Consider the following 8,249-nt stretch of genomic DNA (forward strand, 5'->3'; position numbering starts at 1 on the left):
AGAAGTACAGCGCCATAAAGTACTACGTAATATAAGGAACAGCAGCTCATGACAAACACCTCATGAATCTATGATGCAAGCGCACTGGCTGGGTCGCCTGTCAGCCAGTATTCACACATTTGGGTCCATCGTGCATGCCCGGAACGCTGAGTTGCGTGTTGTCAAGTGAAGTCTTCATTGCGTCCTCGACACTCACCGGCCACACGTTCAATTGCCACTCTGTCTGCTCCTGTGTTCCGCCAAGCATGTGAATTATTCCAAACCGCTCTTTTCTTTCCTCCCTTACAAACTGTTCTCAGTAAAAGATTAATGAGCCATATGTGAATCGTCACCAGATCTTGACGGTATCATTTTAATTTTGCCTTATGATGGTTATGCGTTGTTTTATCCAGGTACAAATATGCCCCATTTTGGCTAAGCACATCTACGGCCAACAGCGGTACTCTACGAGCGTACCTGTGCTTTTCTCACATGATTTGATGTTAGACCTGGAGAACTCTATCTAAGCTAGCAATTCAACATCGTAACAAGTGACAATTTTGAATGTTAGTTGTTACTAGTTCAGCGATCAGGATTTGTCTCTTGACCATCTCTCCGCTTGCTTACATCCAACGGTGATATTATATTTGGTGATTTGTTCAGTTAATCATATATAAGTAAATATCTTTGTATATAAAGCATATGATTTATTCTCCTCAAAAATTTCCTTTGCATAGTTCGTAAAAGATTATAGTAAAACTTTATTCCAAAAGCTGACTTTATAGCTAAGGTCAGCTTTTGGAATCTAAGAAATAAGAAGGAATTAAGTTTAAGGAGGTCTCACCAAGGAGTAGAGGGAACACAGATAGCATAAGCGGCGCGACAAGTCCAAGGAAACCGATCAACGGCAGAAACAGTAGAATCGCTATGAGGGCCGCATCCAATCCACAGGTTTGCCTATGGCCGCTCTTGTCTACGAGATACTTGAACTGTTGTAACTTAACATAGATAAGAACAAGATTATTAACAGTAACATAACATAACTTATAAACGACTCGGAACGGGCCGCGTCGATAAATAATTCACAATTTAAGTTTTACGACTGGTTCTTACGCTCCAAATGATCTTCTCCTACTTATTAAGCTAATTTGACCCTATCTCACCGTGTCCAAATGCAGACTGACGTAATAGTAAAAACTGTTAATTTTCGTACGGTAGCAAAAAATGTGATCGTCATTTGCTTTTTATCTTGCGTTATGATGTCAATTAACGCCTCTTTACTATGACAGTGTGTTATCCGCCGACAGCAATAGACCGTGCTGGTCATCGAAACCAATCTGTTGATAAATAATCGAGGTGGTAAATCCGTTTTCGATAGCGACGTCCGCCATTTTATGTTAGAATTTTAATTTTAGGACCTTGAAGTCCACTTCTACGAGCCAAGTCTCGCAGATTATTAACTACAAAATCGCTGAAGTCATTTATTAGGCACGAGACTGAGGCAAGTACCAGTTGTCACTGGATTTAAACAATGGTATAAAATTGGAAATCTAAATAAAACTTTGAAGGTCGATTTTCAAGTTTGGGTCCTCTTGGATTTTTGTTATGAAGTCTAGACTGCACGTCAGAACGAAGCAAATGTGTCTAAATATCATCGTCAAAAATAATTTATTAACTTCACTAATTGTGTTTCTTTGCGATTCGAAGATGAAATAGAGGCAGATCCTTTGATGTCTTTATAAATTCATAGTATGCCAGAGGAAGAAATGAACAGACCTCCTCAAAAAGATGTACTTAACTAATCCTATGATCTTGAAAACCAGTAGTACAATGATTCTAGACATGGTATGTCTTGGGTCAGGTGTGTTTGGGACCAGGATACGTGTGTATGTTCAAACAATGCAAACCTTCCGATCCCACTCAGACGATTCATCAAAATAATCGGGCGTATAGTGGTGGCTGCTTCCTTTTTTGCTGGCCTCTACGCCCAGTAAATGTGTCCATAGGGTCAGCCAGATGACACCCAAGGCCATAGCTAGCCATCTTCTGAATAGCATTATTACTTGCTTGCCACTTTACGACGTTTTGAGTATGTTCGGCTTCTCCTATCCTTTAATTGCACTTCTCCTACTCAGTAACCGCTAGTCACAGCTGGGTCCACAACCTCCGCCACCGAACGTCGCGACCGGGCCACTCTGATCATTAATGATCTCTCCTAGAGCTCTCGGTCGGAACGTGTTTCACATTGTATCGATACACGGGTTCGTTGTTGCATGGAGAACATTTTACCATTCACCATCGGTTTGAATCGTGGCCATAGCGCTTAAAGTAACTTCATTTATACACTGCTTCTTCGTCTGTAAAGTTGCTCTTCTACATAGCATTATTCTATCGCAGAGGTGAGGGTTAGTGCCACAGTTGAGTATACAACGTGTTGATTCGACGCCACGTGCCTGTTTCTTCGCCCCCCCCCCCCCCCCCCCCCACAACACATCGTTGTCTTGAAGAAACGAGCTAGTTTCGTCCACCGTGTCTTCGTTATCGCACCCAGCCCTACTTCACGTTAGCACCCGATGAGTGATTTCCGATTCCAGCAGAGCGTGTCGAAATGCACGCAGTGTCGAACAAATGCATCGCCGTTCGTGGCAACGTGTCTAGTTTGTGCGACCTCCCTAAATTCATTGGCTTCTATTTCAGGCACCACTATATAGGCACGCCTATCATCCATTGGAGCGGTTGCCTATGAAGAGGAGTGCTCTCTTCTACGCCTGTTTCCTTTACCCAACAAGAACAATAGTGTAAGAGAAGAAAAGACGCATCGGAAGTTATCTTACTTCAAACCGTTTTGACGAAGAAGGCCTGTGAACGGACGGGACGAGCTATCTGCGTCCACGGCATTAATTACACCGCCTAAGGCATTTAAAACATTATCAAGTTCAGTTGCCGTTCGATGGTTCGACCTATATTTGTGATTTGGACGATGCACTAGCAATTCATATGAATGCAACAGTAATATTTCAGTTGTCATTGAAAGTCTGTTACGTAGCAAATAGGATGACGGTCTGATTAGGCTAGTCTTAGAGAAGCATGCTAACACTGGGTGGCGCGCGCCTAGGTTTTTGATTCGATTGAGCGAAATATCGATCAGGCACACATCAGCTGTGCTCTCCCTTCAATACTAATGCTGTATCTGCCTTCATTATCTCAAACGAGTCAAGGGACATTTCCATGGTGATATCTGTATAACTTGCGACTTTATAAAATTGTCACTTTAAATACCGATTCAGTTTCTCAGATCAGTTTTTCAGTGGACCGAAATACGCTTTTAAATGACATATACTTTTAATGCTGTATATAAAGCAAAAATGATTAGCAAATACCGGCTGCTCAGGATAAGCTTGGACGCATCTGACGTTGCTCCCTCTTAAGGTACAAGTGAACCTATATCTGGACGAACGTTACTGCGTGTTCCAGCAGAAACAATTCCATTATTAGGCTTATTAATTAGGCTTCAAGATTGTAAATAAAAAAATTTACGAGTACTAACAATCGTAAATAAACCCGCTAAGTATGCCTAGGCTCGTTGAGGTGTCGCTCAAAGACGACACAGACAAAACAATCTGGAGAACGAAATTTTTCCTAGCCTGACAGTCTCAGAAATACAGCATCTAAACAGGGCTACTGATTCAAAGAGCGGAAAGGGTGCCAACTTACTAATAGTTGAAGCTTATCTGAATGACCCAATCAGTGATAGATACTTACCTTCCGGCAATAGGAAGTAGTTATCAGAAACGACTTTCGCGCTTTGCTGATAAATTCTCGAGGCCTTTTTTTTTATTGATCCCTGTTGTGAATCTTTCGGTTCGCTTGTTTCAAGTCTTCTATGCATTCTTCGATCGCCGCACGGAAGCCGATAACGACATTGAACGACGATTTGGGACGAACAAAAGGACTTAGTTTCTTGCGGGGGTTGACCAGCGTAAAGATATCAGACATTAGCTGTAACGGCTCGTACGTTTGCTGCTAGAAACAGCCCACCTTCAAAAATATAGCTCGATATGTCCTGCATGCACTAAACATCAAGCTAATCAAAGATTCATGATGACACTGACTAATGGCACACACTGTTGATGATGAATGCTGTTTTTCCTCGAATTCTAGCAGCGAATATTATCGTCATGATTTACAATTTTTTCTTTTTCGTCCTGCTGGGAAATTTTCACATTCAGTATTGAAGAACTCATCCTACTAGCTTCTGGGACCCTCTTCATTTTTAGATATAGTTTTGCGAACTTTATTTAGCAGTAGCCGTCAGTAGGTGATAATCTGTCGGCAAGCAGTCCGGAGAATAGGACAACAGGAAGAACCATTCCAGTGAAGCACGGTGGGTTTAACAATCTTTGCCTTGTGTGGCCCCACATTATATATAAGAAGACTGATTATTGTGCCTTTTTCACGTTTTTCTATTGCGTAGTCTTGTTTATCGATGCGACTGGGCCACTTACAAACCCCTGTGAACCGTCTTGATTCCTTAAACATTTCCTAGTGCTTAGGACGTTTTCGGTCCCATTAAGCACAAAGCATCGTTTTTTTTTTGGGTTGGGGATGATTTAATTATTACTTAGCCTAACCATACTGAGGTGGACCCTGAGGTAAAATGTCGTTTTACAATTTGGCAAACCACTCGCAAGCAAGCTCTTTCAAATACAGAAACCCCTTCGTACACAACATAAACGGTTTGTTTCAGTAGCTTTTTGATTTCGGCAAAAGGCAAAGTAAAGTAGGTGTCGTGCGCGTACCGTTCTTTTACTGGGAGCATCTATCTATCTTTCGAGCTTTGCATTGTTTGTCACCCTTGTTTATATACTTTGTTTTCAACATTACATTTCCTTCTTCGCTCAGCTGTTACGGGGTTTCGTTGATTGTTAGTCTGGAGCCTCGACTATTTGCTGTTCATCTTTTATATTCTATCCAAAATTAATTTCACTAGCCAAGTTTGTATTTACAAAATAAGCAATTTATAGCACTGCGTATTTTTGTTACGTACTACTCGGGCAGCAAGGAACATAAAACGCTAAAATTGATATGAGTTCTTCAATCCAAGCGCATCTATTTCGAAAATGATATGATTTCTTCTGTTGCAACTGGAAGAAAGACGCAAGTGTCAGGTTCTATCTATACAGCCCCGAAAAAGCCCATTGATTAACTGCCGTTCGGGTTCTTGTCGCTGTCCTTTGTTGTTGACAATGAGGTTGTCGACGTTGTTATCGCCGTTGCCATCTGCCCTCAGGCTGCTGAAGCCCCCAGAGGCCGTTTACTTTGGTTCCAAATTTGTTCTCCGCCCTTCGACTCCTGCGTAGACCCGTTACGATCTCGCTGTCTCCCACTGTTCGCCGTTATCTCTTGTCCACTCTTATATTTGCATAAGTCGCTGCTACACTATCTCAATGCCCTACAAGCTTGATACTTGTGCGCCCCGCTCGCAGACAATCGACTTCAGACTGACTGTCCGAATAGTCCAGATGTAGCTGTCACTACAGCGTTCCACGAATGCTGAAATGGGGAAGTCAAACTGCCTTCTTTTTGGGCGGAAATATTACAATTGTCTAGCCTATTCAACCCGCACACGTACGGTGGAGTTTGGCGAGGGTTCAGCTATTAAGGCCGTCGCCGCTGCCAACGTCGCAATCGTGGCCACAGCCGCGGCGGCTCACAATGCTACTGGTCGATCGGGTTGGCCGTACAAACCTACAATCAAATTTCTTATTATTATTATAGTCAACAAAGGGCACATTTAGCAGGGAAGAAAATGAGTCAACCTAAGGACTCTTAGTAGTCGAAGACTTTCTTTTGTCCCACCATCACTATTGCTACAGGGAGGAAAAGTCAGAGCAGGCGAAGGAGGTCCCCGCCAGAGAGAGAGAGAGAGAGAGAGAGAGAGAGAGAGAGAGAGAGAGACAGACAGACAGAAGTGGACGAAACAGCAGGGTGGAAATGACGTAGGCGATGGCAATATTTACGTCTAGTAGCTGATAAGATCTCTGTAGTCCCTAGCTAACGTAAAATGGAAGAACGAAGAGTGGAATGAGGAGATCTCTTAATTGGGTAGCAAATGTATCGCCGACAATTTGGCCTCTCTCTTGTCTGTGGTTTATTTTGGATAGGGGTCGATTTCAACACTTACACCGTAGTATCAAAAAGGCAAGGTAGTTATATAAGTGTTATTTTTCATTCTATCTTTTATACGAGAAATCATATCAAAAGATGTCGAAAAAACCTGACAAAAAAAATAATATAACTTTAATGTTTGGCGCTAAAAAAAATCATTGCACGACAATAAAGTCTCCGTACGTTCAGTTGTACGCCCGTTACCTCCATTAATCATTCCGTCAGAATCATTCCATCACGAAACAAAGTGTGTCGAACTCCGGGCTCGAACCTAGATCACAACGCGTCCCTAAAAAAATCAGGTATATACGTTACCCACTAAGTAATAATCAGCACTTAACGAATCTTCTGATTCAGTAAAGTATGTCTTTAGCCTATCATCTACTGCGTGCGTGAACTATGTCGCAACAATAGAAAACGGTATGCCTTGCCCTTTCTGCGGAATCAATTTACTCATCAGTTTAAAAGCACAGTGCGAAACGTTTTCGTGTTTTTCGTCCAGCGTCAAAATCGTTTGATAGTGCTTTGGACGCATGGCCCCCACCACGAAATGAAGTGTGTGATCCATGTCGAGATCCGAAGCTAGACCGCCACGTGTTTCAAATTTTATTAGAAAAACACACTACGCACACCGCGGAGGGGACAAGATATATCGCAAAAAAAAGTAGTATTATAAATATCGATGTTGCTTTTATGGCACGGAGCAATGCTATAGGGTGATTGCCTATAAATTCCTTTTCCAATAATACAGGGACGACAAAGTGTCTGGAACGAGCAGCTGATTAGTTGAACATTTTAAAGTTTCGCTATATGGGGGAAGTTCTTCTGCAGCAACATATATCATCTCATCAGACGGCCGTGAAACTATGTTCGATGAAATCAATGCTGTAGCCGCTATGCTAGGCGATGTATCAAGTAAAAAAGTGTTGCCCTGCTGGAGGAAACTGTAACGTATAGCAGCAACTCCCAGCATCTGAACCTGCATAATAGATAAATCCACGATGAGTGTGAAGGCGTCGGGGAGCAGCTAGCAGGATCGTGTGAGCTACGAACGGTGAGCAGCCTGAAGGTAGCTTGGACGTCAGAGGCATGTTATGCTTCTACCTGTTATACTGGCGCTAACTGAATGCGACAACAAAGTTGGGAGATCGCCAACGAGTAAATCCCGTTTGAAATTTGTGTCAAGCCCTAATGACGCTATAATTTATTTAGACGTTTAAGGCGAGGTAACCGTTTGGCACTGCATCGATGCTCCTTGTAAGGACTGACATTATGGGTAGTAATGGTGATACGCGCCTACAAATCGACTTAGTAATAAGTAATTTATTCGAAAGCATATTATTGTTCATTACTGTTGTACAGTGCTTTTCTAGGCCTCTCCTATCTGCTGGTAATTTTTTTGCAGCACCTTCCTGTAAATGGCACAAAATACGATCCGGCAAATGAGATAAGGTACATGCTGATACCGGTTTATTCATACGACAAGCAGATCAAGAAGGGAGTATTTTTTGCTACTTTCTGGCTTTTTTACCAGAGCAGCTGGTCCGTTTTTTAGATTTAAAAATGATCGTAACAAAAAGTTAACTTCTAATAGGGCGATTTCGTTTGTAAAGACATAAATAACGCTGAGAGTTGATATACTCAGCCAAGAGCGTTATTTCTAGCATAGAAAACATCGTAAATTTTGTACCTTATTTTTGATTAAAGGAAATCACTTTCATTGAACTTAGTCAGAGGGTATATAGCTTTTTAGGCATTTTATACATAAAACGATGCTGCAGGTTATTTTTTAAAAATATGGTTTCTTAAATGGAATCGTTTTGATACCTATAAAGTGAACATTGCGGCTTGGTGCAGTAAAGAAGATACTGCGTAGGTTATGCATCGGTATATAATAGAATAGCATTAACGAATGGTAAAGGTATAAGCCAACGATTCCATTCTTACGCATTGCACATTATATATTGTCCTTACATCAGGCTTCTACACTGATAGATTCAAAACATCGTCTCGTTTACTCCCTATCGATGTGGCACATCTAGTCCAAACGTCAGAAGCGTGGTCCGGCAGCTAACTTACGCTGCTACCCAGCTTCGGCTGTA

The sequence above is a fragment of the Varroa destructor genome, unplaced genomic scaffold (assembly GCF_002443255.2).
Source record: "Varroa destructor unplaced genomic scaffold, Vdes_3.0 BEIS01000001.1, whole genome shotgun sequence".
In the NCBI taxonomy this organism is placed as follows: domain Eukaryota; kingdom Metazoa; phylum Arthropoda; class Arachnida; order Mesostigmata; family Varroidae; genus Varroa; species Varroa destructor.